The sequence below is a fragment of the Nylanderia fulva genome, unplaced genomic scaffold, assembly GCF_048542155.1.
Source record: "Nylanderia fulva isolate GAGA-0341 unplaced genomic scaffold, ASM4854215v1 Scaffold5, whole genome shotgun sequence".
Taxonomy (NCBI): domain Eukaryota; kingdom Metazoa; phylum Arthropoda; class Insecta; order Hymenoptera; family Formicidae; genus Nylanderia; species Nylanderia fulva.
Genome location: NW_028190587.1, coordinates 5,908,193 through 5,929,100, shown reverse-complemented (window position 1 = coordinate 5,929,100; position 20,908 = coordinate 5,908,193). Strand labels below are relative to the sequence as shown.

General features: G+C 33.0%; 1 protein-coding gene across 5 annotated transcripts in view; it reads right to left on the bottom strand.

Moving 5' to 3' along the window:
• tn (tripartite motif containing protein thin) overlaps positions 1–20,908 on the bottom strand; it is a 149,735-nt gene that overhangs the window by 51,240 nt on the left and 77,587 nt on the right. The window contains exon 1 of one of the 5 annotated variants that reach the window (XM_029316635.2): positions 6,221–6,531. The exons of the other annotated variants lie outside the window; for them this stretch is intronic. The gene's annotated coding sequence lies outside the window, so the exon portion shown is untranslated. Of the gene's footprint in view, positions 1–6,220; positions 6,532–20,908 lie in introns of those variants that run through there. 5 annotated transcript variants of the gene reach the window in all.

Here is a 20,908-nt window from a genome sequence, read left to right as displayed (position 1 = left end):
AACGAAACGCTAAAGAGAAGAAGAAAAGTGCAACACTTTTATTCCCTCTTAAATGTTATTAGTTAAATTGTTTTATTGATATATACAAAATTTAACCTGTAGAAATATGTATATTATTTATAAAATAATCAGTTAGAGATATTGTACGTTCTTCATGATTAAATCGTGAAGAGGTTCACGTTCAAGTTTAGCAGTAAAAAAAGAAGCTTGGTGACTGGCGTAATATACCTACACCATCACTACTAAGATAATGTCAAGATCTTCGTGGAGTCATTGCACTTCTATTTTAAGGCACGATGCATCATCAGCGTAAATTTGGTAAAAGAGAGAGGGTGAACTTTCGAGGGTAACCCTGAAAACTTTTCGCAACGCAAATTATGTTGAGGCTTTTCGCCGTGATTAAACGACAAGAGAGTCGAGAGTGTATTAAGTATAATCTTACATCTTTTCTGATTGCTTGCACTCGATCAATTTCTCTTATAGCGTTTTACTCGCGAAACTCAATCTTTTTTCTTTATATCCCGAAAAGTAAGAATAAAAATGATAGACAATAAAAATTATATTTACATATAAATTTGTTTGATAAATATTTTATATAAATAGCTTTATATGAAATATTTTTTATAATCGGATATTCTTCTTTATTAATTTACTGCAAATAAAAATCAAAATGTTATGAATCGTATTGTAACACATTTAGATTTGATTGAAAAATAATAATATCATGAAATATATTATTTTAACTAATTGCTGAAATGTGTTCGTAGCAGAGATAGTTTCATGAAATGTAATTCGTTGTACTTAATAGTATTAGATCGTGATGTATTGCACTACTGTTACAACGCGTTCACATTGAAACAAGTTACATTACAGATCGAAAACCGCGGCAACCGTAATAATTATTTGAACGTCGCTAATGAGTGGATGATTACTCATGCAATCCACGAATTAATTATCGCGCTTGTACGTGAAGCGCGTAATATACGAGATAATCCCGATTAACGCGAAACGGACGTTTTATTTGGCGTAAAAAATAAAAATTTTATTTGCAATATCATATTTTATATCTGATGTAAATTTAATTACAGCAGCGTTGAAATAAAACTCAAAGAAAATTGTTTTAAATAAATTAAAAGTAATTCCAACAGTTTGCTATTTTCTTATTCTTTTGTATTATTATTTTCTTTACTATTCTTCTCTTTATATTCTTTTTCTTTTTATGTTGCAGTAATTGTTATTTGTAATAATTAACTTCCTCTATCTTGTTTCTTCTTTAATTAGAGGAAAATAAGTGTATGTGTTTCCTGCGTGTTAACATTTTCTTTTTAATTATTATATTAGATGTAATTATATAAAATATTATATAAAAATTATATAAATATAATTTATTATATCTAGTAAAATTTATTTTATTATCTATCTATTTATTAATCTGCGACAACGAAAAATCGTATCCAAGTCAATTGATTTTAAAAATTTTACAAACGTGATGCGCAAAAAAAATCTAAGAATTTTATAAAAAATCACATCATTTCTTTCTCTGATACAATGATACTCAATCAATGTCGATTTTAATTCCATGAGATATCGGCTTATTTCAGATCCGACCTTCTCGCAAAGCATCCGGCAGTTTGTCATCTCGACCGTGATGCCAACGCAAACGTTTATCCGTTACTAAATTAATATATCCGGAGCTAGCTAATAAAAATCATGGCTGTCCGTTAAAATTTCAAGACACCAGGGAAGCGAAGAATTTTAAGCTTCTAAATTTGTAGTATATAACCTCGTCGACTGTTTTGCAAAATTTGTTGCAAATAATATTTATAACTACAATTTGATTAAAAATTATAATATTTTTGTCTTTAACTAAATTCTAGGCAACGTGAAATATATTTCGAATTAGAATAACTTCTTCAAGAACTCTGATACTTCTCCCGTCTAAATTCCGCGTTCTAAATGAAACCTGTCCACGTTATGCATGCCGTAAAAATTCGCAGCCCCTTAAAGAAATATTTCGCAATTACCTCGGATTGAATGAAAAATGTATAAATCTGAATGGCGCGGACTTTGGAGAATCGCGATGAACATAAAAGATAAATTTAAATAACACTCATCCGCACGCGTCAATATCACACGCGGAGCGTTCAAAGAGATTGTTCGCGGCGGATACGTGGCCAGAAGTCGAGCCAAATTCGTTTCGCAAGTTTCTCGGCACTTCTGACGTTGCTGACGTCGAAGGTCACCGGCGTCGAGGACCGATCGCGCTTCCGAGCCGACACAATAGCAGAAGCTAGTACATTAGGAAGCATTGTTACTATTAGACGAACCACTTGTTGGATCTTAAAGCAAACTCTCCCCTTTTCTCTCACCGCGTGTGCGTCGAGGGGTGGGAGGGGGTGAGAGGGAGGGGGTGCAACAGGCAGCGAGCAACGATTGTATTAGCAACTTTCATGGGCGTTGCCATGAGACTTGAAACGGGATGCTAATTCTGACACTTTAACCGTGAGCCTCGAAACTGGCCCGCCTACGTTATTTCAATTATTTCGCCACGCTTTTAATTGTTCGATCGTATTTCGTCGTGGATCACGGGGATTTTCGAAAGAGTCCAAAAAAAAATCCATGTACTTTTACATGGAAATTATTTCAGAACTGGAAAAATTACTTGATTATCGCTATAATTTTTTTTTTATTTTTTTAAGTGAAAATATGTACATATTGATGTAAAATAAAGGTTAAATTACGATTTCATGCAAAAATCATATGTAATTTTAAATTTACTATTTTTATATTATTAGAATTTTGTTTTAGAAGCATCTATCCATTTTATTTATAACATTATTTTATAGCGTTTATTACATTAGCATTTTCTATGTGTAATTCCATGCTCGGTGGAATATTTTTAATTTTGAAAATTTACAAGTACATATATTTCATATGAAATTGCATATAATCTGTAATCTTCCATATGAGTAGCATAATCGCACGATTATGCTGGGTCGAAAAAAAACCTAGCATAATCATGTAATTTTACACAAATATTTTTTTCAGTGGCAGCGCATTTGTACGAGCCAAATTTTCATCGAAGCATGTGAATAATAAAAAATCCGTCGTCTGTCTGTAAAATTTTTTTATCATTCTTTTCTTTGCTATTATTGTAATTATGATTTTAATAATTAAATAGTAGCATCTGTGTCATATCTCCACATAAAAATTTACATCTTCAAAGGAATATTTTTATTTTGTGTTAGAATTAATAATGAGCAAAGAATAAAACTAAGAAACCATTTATATATTTATATTCTCATAAAGAATTACATCTTCGAAAGCACATTTTTATTTTAATCTTTCGTTAGTCTTAATAATTAATTAGCAAATAGTAAAAATTCTGTATTATTTTTAAAAGTCGTAATCAAAGCAGAAAAATTCATATTCAAAGGGTTAATTTATAAAATATATATTTACGTACAGTACTCTTAATAAGTTTGGAAACACCTTACATCTTACCGTTAAACAATCGTATGGCAGCGATTTGTGTAGATTTTTTGTATCAATAAATCGTTAAATATTTAAATAACATTTTTATTTATGACAAATCGCTGCCATGCGATTGTTTAACTGTTAAATGTAAAGTGTTTCCAAACTTGTGAAGGGTACTGTACGTATATATTTTATGAATTAACCTTTCGAATATGAATTTTTCTGCTTTGATTAAAAATAACGCATAATTTTTACTATTTTCTAATTAATTATTAAGACTAACACAAAAAATTAAAATAAAAATGTGCTTTCAAAGATGTAATTCTTAATATTTCAAATAATATACTGATAAAAAACATTCCATTAATTTATATTTTTGCATGTTACAAATATTTAATTAAAGAATATTTCTTTAGAGAATTTTTCTTTTAAATTAAAAGGATTCTTTTGACAGATCTGTGCAGATTTTTTGTATAAATAAATCATAAATAAAAAAACATAAAATATTTAAATGACATTTTTATTTATAACAGATCGCTGCCATGCAATTCGTTAACTGTAAAATGTAAGGTGTTTCCAAATTTATGGAGGGTACTGTACGTATAAAATATACGTGAACAAATAAGCTTACTGTATTATATATATATATATATATATATATATGTGTGTATAATGAATACGACACCACTTTATAATACGCAAATATATATTTATAGACGAGTATCTATTTTATGAATTAAAACACTTTGAATATGAATTTTTCTGCTTTGATTGCAAATTTTAAAAATAACGCATAATTTTTACTATTTGCTAATTAATTATTAAGACTAACACGAAAAATTAAAATAAAAATGTGCTTTCAAAAATGTAATTTTTAACATTTCAAATAATATACTGATAAAAAACATTCCATTAAGTTTATATTCTTGCATGTTACAAATATCTAATTAAAGAATATTTCTTTAGAGAATTTTTCTCTTAAATTAAGAGGATCCTTTTGACAGATCTGTGCAGATTTTTTGTATAAATAAATCATAAATAAAAAAACATAAAATATTTAAATGACATTTTTATTTATGACAGATCGCTGCCATGCAATTCGTTAACTGTAAAATGTAAGGTGTTTCCAAACTTATGGAGGGTACTGTATGTATAAAATATACGTGAACAAATAAGCTTACTGTATTATATATATATGTATAATGAATACGACACCACTTTATAATACGCAAATATATATTTATAGACGAGTTTTTCTCCTGCTGAAAGCGCACCGAGCACGAGTCGCTTAATGAGCATTCGAAAAGTCCAAAGTGTCATGCGTGTCGCGAAAATACGGTTGCACGTGGCGCATCATTATTCTCATGGAAAACAAAATAAACAGCAGCGTTGCGAATGATTCAGCTTTTTCCTTTGTCTGTATATATGCGAGAGGCAGAATTTGCGAGAGTTATTTCACGAAAGCGGAGTATTTCCGAATCGTTTTCTCCTCGTTTAATGCATTTCGCGAGAGATGTACGGCGTAATTGAATACCAAGATTTCGCGGAAATCTAGATTTATCATTTATTACCTCGAAATGTTCGCGAAATAGCGCAGCACGTTGGTATTTTGCACCTCGCGCATTCAATTTTGATTCCACCTTTGTAATGCGCCTTTATCAATTTACGTGATTACACTGTGCATACTTTTGTTGTTTGCATTCAAATTCGAGAGCATTAATAACACACAGACACAATAAATGTTAGATTAAAGGATTAATAGAGTCGCTGAATTACATTTCTTTAAATATTAGTTTTGTTATTAAATAATATTTAGCTTAAATTAATCAACATATAAAGAAATACGCGTATTGAAGATAAAATGAATCCTAAACTGCGGATCTCCCTTAATGATTTTTTATACGTGCCGAATTAATTGATGTAAATTTTGCAATCTCAAGTTATCTGATTATGCACCTAAATGAAACGATGCCTAATGACCGATTCTGCACGATCGTCGGAATCTGTCATGCACCTGCGGCTAATCAACGAATCCTAAATTGCTTATAGAGCGACAGGCATGTCGAATAATTTCTCGACGGTGCGCAGCATGTAATTTGTGCACGACTAATGTCTCGTAACCCCAAACGCGCTCGCCGATGTAAACGAGGAGGAAGATAAATCTCCCTAATTTCATTCGGGCAGACAGTGACATTAAGGACACTCGACATAACTCTGTATCCTGCGACCAAATTGAGGGAAAGAGTACGCGTTCGTTAACATGTCCGTCGCATTATTCAAAATGCACTTCTATATAACACCGAGATGCTTTCGAAATTCAGAGCCACGCATATCAATTCGTAATTAAACATTTCTCGCCTTGATGCTTATTTATTTCGCCGGCCCGACTCTGCCAAGAAACATTTTTTTATTACAGTTTCACAAATCGTCGAAGTTAAAAATAGAGCAAGCTCCGTCACTCTTCGATCGAGAACAAAAATCTTTCTTCTATTCCGGACGACACACAAAAGAATTTCTTATAGGAAAAAATTAATTAGAAATTAATATATATATATATTATTATATATGAATTTTTATATATTTTTATATATTAATTATTAATTATTTGTATATTAATATATTAATTTTCTCATATATTATTATATATATATGAATTTTTATATACATATATTTTATATATCAATTATTTCTATATTAATATATTAATTAATTAATATATTAATTATAAATATAATTGAAATACCCGACTGAAAGTATCCGTCTGTGAAAACGCGATGAAGGAACACTTCTTTTCTATGATATCGAATAGAAGACACCACCTTCGCCGATGATCCCTTGTCGCGGACTGATCGCGAGTTCGATCTTCGATTCGGGCTGGGTTTCGTACGCTTTTGTGGTCCGCGCACGAGGCGACCATCCGTCCACGTGTCGCTCGCAACAATAACAAGATGTTTAAAATACTTGGCACACTTGTGACGAACAAAGGGCCGCTTCTCGCGGCAACCGCGACGCGCTATTGTATCGACACGAGCAAGTTTTCTGAATCGTCTGGAGAATCGGTCGGTCCACGCGAGATCCAGCATATACTGACACTTCCCGACGTCACCGGCCAGACTTATGCTCGCGCGGCGCGAGCTATACTTAGCCGAGGAGAGGACCTTCGATTTCCGGCGGTTCGTTTTCGGCGAACGAGAGAGATCTTCGGCGGAAAGCATGTACGGAGAATACAACGAAAATTCACGGAAAATTTCGGACACGTCATGCATCCTCTCCCGCTAATTTTTTTTTATATAAAACGAGGGTTCAATCTTCGATTTAATGCCGACGTTATATAATAATTAATTAGCGAGGGTTGTTATATACTTCTCTCTCTTTCCCTTCGAAGCGCGGAATAATGAATTCGATAGTCGATTTCCAATTATCCGTTTTACAGAAACAGACTGACATGATATGCGTAACGAGGGCCGTTTAATAATCGTTCCTGTTTAATGTCAACATTAATATGCATTCTCTCTCTTGTCGGCGTGGATCAACGGGAATTCCCATTCAATCCAGCCGGCTTTAATAACTGCAGCGAACAATATTGCGCCAAATGGCGCGAGTGGTGTCAGTGCACGCTTATATATATATATATATATAAGCGTATATATATATATATATATATATATATAAGCTCTATATATATATATATATATATATATATATATAAGCTCTATATATATATATATATATATATATATATATATAAATATATATTTCTTAATATTAACCAGTATAGCGCTTAGATGATTTTAATATTAGCTAGATACAGATGAGATAAAAATCTGTAAGTTCATCTTAGGTAAGATGAAGAGTATTTTATTTTAAATATATATCTAGATGAAATTATATGGCAATGCATCTAGATAATAATTTTTAAGACTGCTTATGTAACACAATTATAAAAAAATGTAAATTATAAAAGGAATATAAAAATGTCTGGATTCATATTTTTATTTATAAATTTTTATCGCTTATTACTCAAGTTCCATTTAAGTATTTTTATGTGCTATGATTCTAAACCAAAAACACATTTTTATTATTATTTAATATTTTTATTATATAAATGATCATATATAATTTTTTATTTAGATAACAGCAAACACGTGACAGAAATTGCAAACAGTAAAACACACGTTGCTCGTCTTGTGTGGCCGCAAATATATTTTCTTCTGACATATCCGCTGCTTTTCTTTTCCTCCCAATTCGAGGCCCATATCAAGCTTTAATCCAAATAATCGATTGCCGAGTTCTCGTGGAAGAAAAAACATTGATGAGAAATCGGACTTTCGGTGGGGTAGTTTGGGGTAGTTTCCCATTTGTACGCACGGCGGATTGAACGATACTCGGATCGTGCACAGAGGAAAACTACATTGAGACAGAAAACATTCAGCAACGTCGGATATTGTATTCGTATCTTCTCCTTTTCGTTTCCCCAAATAAGCTTTCTCTAGAAAAGTTCCTCCGAGATTTCACATTTGTCTAAATCTTGCAGTAAATCACGTGGAATATATTGAAGAAACGTATAAAGAAATAAAATAGAAATTGCTTTCGTTCTGTCGCACAAATTAAACGCGAAGAAATCAACTGCGAAATAATTACATGTTTTTTTAACACACACTGTAAAAAAAATCCATGTACTCTTTTACATGGAAATTACTCGTTCAAAACTGGAAAAATTATCGCTGCAATTTTTTTCCATATTTTTTAAAGCACATATTAATGTACAAATATATGTAAAATATAAAATTACTATTTGCATGCAAAAATTACTTGTAATTTTAAATTTAGTATTTTTACTTTATCAGAACTTTGTTTTATGAGAATTTATCTATTTTATTTATAACATTATTTTATAGCATTTCCTGTGTGTATATCCATGTTCATATTTTTAATCTTGAAAAAATATATATAAGAATACATTTCACATGAAATTACACATAATCTAGCATTATTTCATGATTGTGGTGGGTCGAAAAAAAATCGTGCAATTTCACCCAAATATTTTTTGCAGTGCACGGCGAACAAAAAATGTTAAAGTTGATAGAACAAAATAACGAAGTTGAATTTTTGGTCTCGCTTAAAAAGGATAAAAATGTTGTACGTTAAACTGCTAATTGCAAAAAACGGAAAGAAGGGTTATACATCGTCGAGATCCACGTTCGTGCGTGAAATAGCGGTCGACTACCACGAGATGCCCGGGTTATATTTAACCCACGTGCATTATCCAGCACCGCTTATTTTCGACGCGATCTTAGAATAGTAGCCCGTAGTCGGGGAACGGTTTATCGACCAGAGCTTTTCTCACGCTGGCAAGACAGTTTTCTACAGCCGGAATTATCCGGGCGGTTTATAAGTCCGCCATAAGCTCTCTCTCGTTCCTGCGAATTTAATGCTCGATAACTGCAATTCTGTGCGCCAGAAGGTGCCACTCCCCATCGTGGGAGACGTTTTCTCTCTCTCTCTCCTTTTGCGATGCATTTGCGCTTTATGTCAGTTCTAAAAGCACCCCTCTCGTATCCCTGGGAAAATAGATTTTCCGATTGCTATCTCGCTAACTTTTCTTGGCGCTCCAACGTTTCGGGCACGGCCAGACGCATCATTTAGTTTTTTAAGTGTGTTTCTACGTGAAAATTGTTGTTACAGATTATATTATGAAAAATATATAAGACGCAATATAAGCGTATAAAATACAGAATGTCAGAAAATTGTTGAAACTGATCAGCTGTCATCCTTTAATGCATGCAGTTATTGAGAAAACAAAAATTGTGTTAAAAAAAGGAAAGTCTGCAATTTTTCATGGTTATAAATAAAATATTTGTATAATAGTTTATTTTATTGATAAAAAGTAATGAAAAAAATGCTAGACTTTCCTCTGTCCAACACAATTTTTGTTTTCTCAATAACTGCATGCATTAAAAAATGACAGCTGATTAGTTTCAGCAATTTCCTATGGGACACCCTGTAAATCTTAATTCAATCATACACTCATTTTAATTTAGATGACTAGTTGAAAGACTTTGGAATTAAAGGGTGAAAAATATCACTTTGGAGATGCGCGCAAAGTAGATGAAATTCCTTACAGTTTGCAAGAAACCCAAAAGGATAACAGCGTCCTAACGTAATAAAGTTGATATGAGTTAGGAGCGTACTGATATGTAAAGTTAAAAATTCGCGTTTATCAAAAGGAGACAAAGTTACGACGGGTGAAGTCGCAAGGCTGCGAGAAGAGTTTTTAACACATTCCGCTTTCATATTCATCACGGATCCGTTGGCTGATTCTCCAAGTTTTTGCCTGGACTTCCCGTCATTCAAACTCGCCGAAGTCTCGCGCTCCCTAAATCTTCTTTCTTACTACTGCAACATAATGAGCTAGCATTTCTCTTCATCCGGAATGCATCCTGTACGTTTCTATAAATCTCGAGATTTTACAGAATTGCGATGACACAGCAGCGATTATTATACTTATATATCTAACTTTTTCAGAGCGGCAACAAAAAGTCATCCGCACGTATATTATTTATCATTTTATAAATTAATTTTTTCGCTAATTAGGAATAATATATAGGTATCTTTGGTTTAGATCTCTAATTCCTGTGCGAAATTAGCGGAAAAATTAATTATGATTTCGAATATATTTTTAATATAAATAATAATATAAATATTATTATATATATTTTTTTTAATAATATTAATTAAATAAATTTAATAAATAATTTTTTTTAAATATATATAATAATATTTATATTATTATTAATATTGAGAGCCGATAAAAATATTTCTTATCCGATTCTTAATATTATTATTTATGAAATTATTATCCCTATTAAATAAATGTCATTTTCTTGCGCGCCATTTATTACTTTTAATTTAATCTGAATATTCAAAATCCGTCGGAGAGAATGATGAACGATATAAGACGCGCTCGGCAGATCGTTGATTTATCGCTGACTTAATTTTTTCTTCCTTTACTTCCTCTTGTTGTTCTTAACTTTCGCATCAAGCTACGATTTTACGCTTCCCGTTGCTTGCCAATGACGTAAAGTGTTTTTGTACTGCTCCTCGTCATTTTATTGCAATGCGAAACTTTCGGTTTTTCTTAACAAGTAAACTCTTTCTCTCTTTCCTACCCCGGTATACCAATCCTAATTACTCCTCTGATCCGTATTGTCCCGTTTTTCAGCATGCGGTACACGTACCGTGTTAGTGGCATGGAGTGCTTCAAAGTACTTCGTGTTTACCGCGGCTTCGTCCCCAATAATTAGATTCCCGCGAAACTTTCTAGATGCTCCCGCCTTTATTATCCCTCGTCGCAAGGTAAGAATTTTCGTGAAAAGTCAACCAAACCGCTACTCCATGCATAATTCCACAGAGTTAACGTTCAATTAATAATACAGTAGCTGCAGCTCACAGTAGCGAGATTGCAATTTCGAGAGAACTGACAAGTATATGAGATTTTATTGCATGTTTAACTTCTTTCGAGAGCTTACTAACGATGTAATATATAGCAGTCAACACTAATCTGCGATGTACGCGTGTAATTCTTCGCCAATAAGTAGACGTACAAATTACAAATTTGATAATATGATTAAAACACATAAATATCAAAGTGTATATGCCTATAAATAAATAAAATATATATATATATACATATAAATAAATTTAAAAAATATATATACATATGTAAAATATGAAATATTGTATAAATATATATATATATATATATAATGTAAAAAAAATATATATATATAATGTAAAATAAATATATATATATATATAATGTAAAATATATATAAATATAATGTATAAATATATATGAAAAATATATATAATTATAAAAAAGAATAATAGAAATAAGACATCTGATTTAAAGCTCTATATAATCAAATATTTCGTAAATGAGTCCAAAATGTCACATACGTCACGTTCGAATTATTTCGCATTTCCGCGACTCGAATGTTTCGCAGAGAGCGCGAAACTTGAAAAAAAAAAACACAATAACAAAAAAATAATATTTCAAAGCTGCTGAGATGCGCTGCGATTCCACAATCAAGAGTGCGCGAAATACGTGGATAAAGTTATATTATTGCGGACGGCAGAGTCCGGCGGGAAAGAACGGCGTTATATATTGGAATGGGGGGAGAAAACTTGCGGAAAGCGATTAAAAAGTTTGAAAAGCCGCGAATTGCGCTGAGTGGACGAGTGCGCGAGATAATGACGATGGATAACGGGCAAAATTTTATATACGGCTTGATTAATATAAATTAATTACCGCGGCGGAAATGGAACACTCTTGAAAGAGGAGGAATCCCCCGGATTTTTTGCAAATTCGAAACGTTGGAAATAAGCCGATATCGATCGCGTTTAATTGAATACCCGGAAAAGCGGAGAGCTTTTCTTCTTTTTTGAACTTGCGAATTCAACGCGCGAGGATTTTATTCCGGAGCGCGCGCGTCGCGTTTTCGTTTTCATAATTCGAAATAATGAGGTATTATAATTTTTTGTATTACACGTGCAGGCAATGTGGCACTTTCGGTGCATGTTTTCTGTGCCGAAAGCGGCCGATTTCCCACGCCGCCATCTAGCGGCGACGCGGTGAGTGAATAAGCCGCGTTCAAAGCCATTATCTACTCGCCTTCGGCTCGTGCGTCTCCCGCACTCATGACCAATTGTCAACTTTCCGCACTTGATACACAATATACTATTCTTCATTACGGGTGAAACGCGATGCGGCGGAATTCCAATTCGAAACGGCGAAACTCGCAGGCAATCGTCATATTATATATATATATATATATATATATATATATATATATATATATATACAGCGTCGATGCATAATGCATAAGGCTCTCTCTTCTCTCTTCTGCTCGCTGATTTATTATTTATCCGCGCCTCTCGGACGAAGTAATCATTTATTTGCAACGCTGAGACGTTTCAATATTTGAGAGCATGTCTGCGGAATCAAAGGTGCCTTTATACGGACGGGATAAGGATGTACGAGGTGCGGATGACGATGGATCTGATATGTGGGCGGAATATATGCAACACACGCGTGAAACGCTAAAAGAATGTAATAAAAGCTCTTCTTCACACCGCTCTCTGCGGAATAATTTACACCATGCGAAACGTCAAAGAGCAGCAGATTCCTCTCCTAAATCTGCGAGACAAAAATCCTTACGGAGCGACGCAACGTCGAGGAAAGTTGCCACATTTAATTCTCGACCAGTTACGCAGTTCCGCAAGAAAACTGCAGCGTATATACACGGTTGAAAAATCTGTGTTAAATTTATCGCATATCCCACATACTAATGGTCCACAGAAAATAAATGCGAGCCTTCAAATAATTTAAAATAAATTTTGTGTAAAATTAACATAGGTTTATTGTAAAAATATGTTAATTTTAGAGAGATCTTGTCACTTTTACTTATATTATAAAATAAAAAATCAATATTTTTTCTGTAAATTTTAACAGATAAATCTTATCGCTAATAAAACACAACATATTATGTAAAATTAAAAATATTGTAGATGCACATTGAGATATTTTTACACCTTTTTTCACTTGTTTTAATAATTGAATAATGTTAAATTAGCACATAAATGTGCTAAATATTTAACGCAAGCATTTTAATGAGGGCCGTTTTTAACAAGAAAACACAAATTTTCCAATTGTGTAAAATGAATGGCAAATTATGTAAAATTGATGGAAAATCACTTGTTATTAAATTGATGATTTAACATGTTAATAATATAATGGATGGCGTTTGATTTGATATAGCGTTAAATTTGCAATTAGCCGCCACTATTAATTAATTAATAAGATCAAAATTGGTAATTCTACAGAGAGAGTATTTAGCGGGCTATTGATCGATTTGTACGAATGTTACGCTTAATCAACCATTAGATTTCCTCAATCAGCATTTGTACAGAGAGTCGAGAGGAGAAGTGGGAGATCAAATATGTTTGAAAGAGTTTAAACAGTTTACGATCCCGGTATAAAGGATTTAACGAAATAGCATTATCACCGCACTTCGATAAATCGCTCATCTCTTGTAAACTGGGTAATTAAAATTACATGTCGCGTAAATGTCCCATGTGATTTGAAATACGTTTTAATAATTATTTAAAATTATGCTCGCGTGTGCAATTTGTATATATAAAAATTATACATTGTTCATCAGCGAAAAATCGTTAACTTTGTATTTTAATATTTGATTTTTATGTATTGAAGAAGACTGTAGTGCAGTCGAAACGTTTACGTTGTATATTGTTTCTCTAATGGAATGAGAATTTAATTATTAATAAATCTTTAGATCTTATTTAATTTTGCTCGTTTAGTTGGCCTACAATATTTATTTTTTTAATTTTGTTAATTTATACGAGCCTTTCATTAATTAATTTTAAAAATTATACATTTTTCAATTATAAATTACATAATAATAATTACAGTTATAAGTTTCAATTAGCAACTACTTCACTAATTTATGTGATATAATGTAATAATTGTCGCTAAAAATATTATTAATCGCTAAAAATGTTAATCAACCATCACAATTTTCATGATGTAAATGTAAAAGTGTAAATGTAAAAGTTAGACGATCGCGCATGTTAAACTTATAGCCGCAATACGCATGACTGATAAAGATTCAATGGAAAAGAATGCGCGATATATTGAAAGTATTGTGCAAGGTAGAATTCGACCTATGCTATTGTGAGGATTTCAAGTTGTCGATGTTCAATAATAGCAAACATTCTTCAAAGGCGAGACCCATCGACGCGAAATTTCCGTCCGCACACGACGTTACCATTATTTCCACTTTTCGCTCCCTCTTGTTATTAGGTTGAAAGCTGAGTTATCGCATCGTCTGCATTTTTTCTCCTTCCATTAGAACTTGGTTTTGGCACGAATTAATTTGCGAGAGATCTAATACTGTTTCCTCTCTCTCTTTTTCTCTCTAGTTTGCGCGAGATATATCGTTCGCATTCCTGACTCGTGTTCGTTGCTTTCTTCAACCTGTTCTTTCCGTCCAAGTTCGTTTATTCCAAGTGGAGAACACTGTCGTTACGTTTATTTGCAACGAGAATCCAAATTGTCAAGAATTATGTCCGAACTCTTTTTCATGCGATTAAGAACACGTTGTTTTCAAGACTTTCGCGAGTTACGGCTCCAATTTATGCGCAATTATTCTAATTGCAAGGCAGTGAGAATTAAAACAATAATATATCATTGCAATAAGAAATCTTGATAAAATCAACAATGATGATCAATCTGCTATTCTCTATCTCAGTTAAAACCCTATCGTCTTCGCGCTTAACATCCAAGTTTAGAATATCACATATTCTATCTGATAACAGAAACTTTAAAGGAAGTTTTGCCATCGAGCAGAAATGATTGTATCGTAGAATCTACTATATATTATAGCATCACTAGACTCCAATTTATAATAAAGCGCACTGTCGATTCATACTTCAATTGCATTTGAGCACTCACTTTCGGTTCAATAATATTCCATTACACAGACTCCACGATCTGATCTAGATTTATCAACCAGTACTTACTTACATACTTGTCGGGAAGTCGCGAAAGAAAATCGCAATTATAACAGATTAGCGTTCTAATCATCGAGTAATATCTGCGCTCGAAATTTCACTCGAGAGATTTGACCTGATTTTTTAAGCGATTAATAAGCGCGAATGAACATAGTTTCGAGAGTCATATTTTTTAATTGATTACCCACGCGTCTAGTTAAAGAGTGAATCACGTTCTCTCTCATTTTTTAATTTTTATTAATTTTTTTTTTTTTGCTTTAATTCGGTCGGCCATGGATTTTTTTTCAATTACCGGCTTTCATTAAGTTGTCGGTCCGCAGCTACTCTTATTCGCGAAAGTGCAGGATCAACCGCGCGATGCTGCGCAAAACGGTAAAAGAATAAAAGGATTAATTTCAGTTTTCGCCCGGTAAGACAGGTCGCTTTTATTTTTCTTTTTGCATTTCCCCGCACGCACATAGAGTGAGAAACGCAGACTTTTCCCACGTAAATGTGTTTGATTGTTTCCGCGAGAAAGCGACATTTGGTGGAACAACATTGCGCAACACAATACTTCATTTTTCACGTATATTTAGAGAAAAAAATATATTATTAAATTAATTCATTTTTTTTTCAATATATTTCATACAATTAAAATGTATTATTTATTATTGCTACATTATTATTTAATGTATTATTATTTTATTCGCGACACTAGAATTAGAAACAGCAAACGAAAGAACTGTATATTAAGTGTGTTATATTATCGCACCATTGCTTCTGTCTATCGTACGCGCGAGGTATAAGAAAATGCGAACGAATTTAATTAATTCCGAGAGCGTAATAAAGTTCCGTTTAAAATTCTTTAGATCTCATAACCTCTACTCGTGCGAATATATAAAGCGGCCTCCGGTAATTCCGTGATTAAACCGTATATATAAAATGATATCACGCTATAGTATTTTTAAATCTGAAAAAAATTTCAAAATTTATTCGCTCGTTATTCACTAGTATTGTTATTGTTATCGGCACATTTCACATATATTCGATGCATATACGCGTTCGACTGAATAGTAGAAAAAAATCAGCGTTGAATAGCCGGGGCTAAACGTGATTTCGTTCTCTTTTTTTTTAATGTTCGTAATACCTATAAAATAAATCTGTTAATCCGTGTCCTCACATTTCTCATGGCGATTGTGTTAGCTTTGCATATCGCTGAAACGTAGAGAAATTTTACATTCCGCGAAATTTATTTCCGCCATATAGTTTGCTCGTTTGCTCGGCCTCCCGAAAAGAGATAAATTACAGACTTACCGTCACTACTTCAAACTCCGGAGGATTCGCTCTTTGATTCAATAATATATTTAATTGATGCCTCTCGACTCTCGTTTGTTTCCATTTTGATTATTCACATTTCTCGTTGTTCGAAGAGCGATATATTAATATTATAGATAGACACTATTAAAAATTTTCTCGCCGTTGACAGTTTTCTCGCTACAAGAGATCGCGATATAGATGTATATATTATAATCCTCGATTTATATTTGATTTTATATTATTCCACCAAGTTTTTCAATTAAACTCGTCGGTGGTTATATAGCTGCTCTTTTATTCAAATGAGAGAATCGTAGGTTGACGCCCAACAATAGAGCGCTGACTATGTCGGGATGATGGAATCGGAACTATGTCAGGTCAACAAAGAGAGATAATCAGCGTGCTTCGAATTGTTAATCTTAATTAACTCTTTGTCGTAAATCAGGAACACAGCCTCGCGAAAAGCGCATTATTCCAGATCAAATATTATTTCATCGTTCACGATGCTCTCTCTTGCCGACTACAAAATGCGAACGTGGATAACATATCGTAATCGCTGATGCTGCGAACTTTGAAGCCGTAACAAATTTTTTATACTCTTTTTTCTTTTTGCACGAGTTATACACAGCTCTGACATAAGATGTCACGCCGAAAATATAGATATACAGGGTGTCCGGTAACTAACGGATCAATGATTAAGGGCGGATTCTCTGGCCAATTTGGAGACGATTTTTCCTTAGCAAAAATGTTGAGAAGTCAATAATTTTCGAGTTATAAGCGATTGAAAAAAATGGGTTTTTTGAAAACTAAACGTTTTGGAGTTAAATGTCTAATATAATTACATTCTTCAGTTAATTTCAGGTAGAGTTTACTATAATAAAATTTTAATTTGAGGCTTAGTTATAAAGATACATAATGACAAATATTGGAAAATATTGTAAAAAATGATGACCTTTTTCGAAAATCGTTCCCAAATTGACCAAAGAATTCCTTTGTAATCGTTGGTCCGTTAGTTACCGGACACTCTGTACAAGTAGATTTTGTTATTTGGAGACAATTTTTCCCCAGCAAAAATATCGAGACATCCATCATTTTTGAGTCATAAGCGATTAACGAAACCATATTCTTGAATTAATTTCAAGTAGAGTTTACTGTAATAAAATTTTAATTTAAGCTTCAGTTATAAAGATACACGATGGCAAAAATTGGGAACATGGAACAAATGGCGACATTTTTTGCCGAGGAAAACTCGTCTCCAAATAACGAGATCTACTTGTATATTTTCGGTGTGACACTTTATGTCGGATACCCTGTAAACATGAATGTTGTTTAATTTATGCCGAATAATCGGAATATCATAAATATTAGAATATTTTAAGTAAGTAGATCGCGAGAAGATTCACTCCCTTTTATCGCAATCGTTACACGTGGAGAACTTAAGTATGCCTCGTGGCGGAGTTTATATCACGCGTTCTGACTTTAAAATGAGGTCGACGCCATACATACTCGGGTTAATTTTGAACACTATGCATATTCTAAGCATACGCGCCTAACTCAAATACCGCAACAGATACGAAACGACAGGTAAAATTACATGCAAGGGAAGGAAAACGCGTTAAAAAGAAGTCGGATTTGAAATGCAGATTCAACTGAAATATGTACCCAGCTCCGAGTGCACGTCTCAATTATATTTTGTAGTTAGCGACTTTTCGAAGTACTCCATATTCTCGGTCATAATTATAATCCATAGAGAGAGAGAGAGAGAGAAAGAGAGAGAAACCGACGAAAAGCGCGAAAATACTTGATGCTAATTACATATTAAATTAGAATGGAATAATTACGAAAATTAAACACTCGTAAAATAAATGATTAAATAAAAAATGTAGCTATAATTTATGCAAAAATTAAATATCCGCGAACGTTTCGGACCCGTCTTTTAGCGCAAAAGAAATAATTCGTAACTTAAAAAATTAATAATGTTATTAAAAAGTAATACTAAGTTCTACTCAAACGGATTGAGATTTTATAATAGAATCTTCATTTTTTACTACAAATAAAATTTATATTTTTAGACTATGTAACGTAACAAATCTCTCACAGTGGATAAAAATGAAGCTGGATTTCCGCCGTTGTAAGTCGTAAATGCTATAAAAAAAGAGCACATCGTAAAATCGCCCTGGATATATTTCTCCAAGAATATATGTATAGTCGTTACTTATGCGTCAAAATCTCCGGATTTAACAACTTTTCAGCTCTCTAAGTTCCAAGTGTAATCGTTACATGCAACTCCAGAAGCTCATAATTCCGCGATAGAGGGCACATTTTATAGGTCTTCCTTCGTCTTTCATGCTGTAAGAAATCTTGCAATGTCTTTTTACAGCGCACTTTCTCGTATACTCGGGTCGATTTTTCGAGGTTTCGTCAAATAGTGTGTGAAAGACATTTGTCACCGGGAGAGAAAAGGGTTTTGACGTTTCAGAACGAAAGAAACCTGCCGTAATTATCTTCGGTCAATATAAACCGGCAATTAAGAGCCAGCTTGTGCCGTTAATTATAATTAATCCCCGACATGTGTGTCGTATCGCTCTTTTTCACGGCAGTGCGGATACGATGGAAGATTCCAGTTGCGCTATCGATTTCCGCAGGGCCACCATATATCTCCCATTCTCACGACTTTCTCCCGCTTTAATCTTTTGTATACGGCCAAATTTTCTAGGCCAAAGGTGGTTCCAACATTTTTCTACAAAGGCAAAAGCATCAACTTTAGATAATAGTATATTGTGTATCAAGTGCGAAAAGTTGACAATTGGTCACGAGTGCGACCACCCCACACGAGTGAACAATTGTCAATCCGCACGTGGTACACATACTATTTTGTATTACAAGTGCAGGCAAAGTGGCTTTGTGCGCGAGGTGGCCGATCGCACGCCGCCATCTTGCGGCGTGGGAAATCGGCCGCTTTCCGCACAGAAAACACGCACACAAAGTGCCACTTTGCCTGCACGTGTAATACAAAAAATCTAATGCTTAACAGTAGAGAAACGTCCTCGCACTATCTCTTTCACTCTGTCTCTCACTTTCTCTCTCTCTCGCCGCTGCTATATGGTACAAAGTTATAACGGCCAAAGTTTTTCTTTGTTTACTCCTGGGGGCTCGGGAGCTTTATTTCGTTGGGGACCAGGATAAGATAGATAGAAGCCCCTGCGTATTGTATCTTGGCATGTGTATGTGTGTGTTGGTATCACGAGAGATTTGATAATGGACGTGAAGTGTATCGATTGTAAGGTTTAGGCTCGCTGGCACACTATTGTGCAGCAGTCAATAGTCTAGAGCAATAAAATACGTGGGCTATATTATTATCTCACGTTATTTTCAGATTGAAAAATAGCAACCTGTTAATCGCGATATTATTTTTAAACGATTACATTAATTTGCGACAATATTAATATGAAATAAATTTATATCTTGAATTTATAGCCTCAATAATTAGATTGTGGAACAATTGAGATTGAGTAGTTCATAAGTTAATTCGACATATTCTGAAGCATATTACATTGTAATGAAATATCAATTAAAATATAGCATGATCTGATATGTCATCAACTGTCAACTTAAGACATTTTTTAAGATAGCTATTTTCAGATTGAAAAATAGCAACCTGTTAATCCCGATTTTCTTGAAGTAATTAAATTTAACATTCGGCAATATTATGAAATAAATTTATATTTATATCTTCAAAATAATTGAATTATAGAAAAATTGAGATTGAGTAGTTTATAAATTAATCTGACATATCATGAAGCATATCTCATTCTAATAAAATAACAATGAAGGTAGCATGATCTGATATATCATCAACTGTCAACTTAAGACATCTTTTAAGATAGCTATTTTCAGATTGAAAAATAGCAACCTGTTAATCCCGATTTTCTTGAAGTAATTAAATTTAACATTCGACAATATTATGAAATAAATTTATATTTATATCTTCCAAATAATTGAATTATAGAAAAATTGAGATTGAGTAGTTTATAAATTAATCTGACATATCATGAAGCATATCTCATTGTAATAAAATAACAATGAAGGTAGCATGATCTGATATATCATCAACTGTCAACTTAATACATCTTTTAAGATAGTTATTTTCAGATTGAAAAATAGCAACCTGTTAATCCCGATTTTCTTGAAGTAATTAAATTTAACATTCGACAATATTATGAAATAAATTTATATTTATATCTTCCAAATAATTAGATTATAGAAAAATTGAGATTGAGCAGTTTATAAATTAATCTGACATATGAAGCATATCTCATTGTAATAAAATCGCAATGAAAGTAGCATAATCTGATATGTCGTCGACTTAATATATCTTTCAAGGCGCACAATTACAATTGATTTCTGTTCACTTTCCATTTAATAATGGACAAGTAGTAAAACTCTAATAGCTACTTATACTATCATTAATGTGAGATCTCGAACCGCGTTAAACCTCTTATAAAGAAATTTGCATAATGCATAAGCAGACTACATAAGAGAGCAC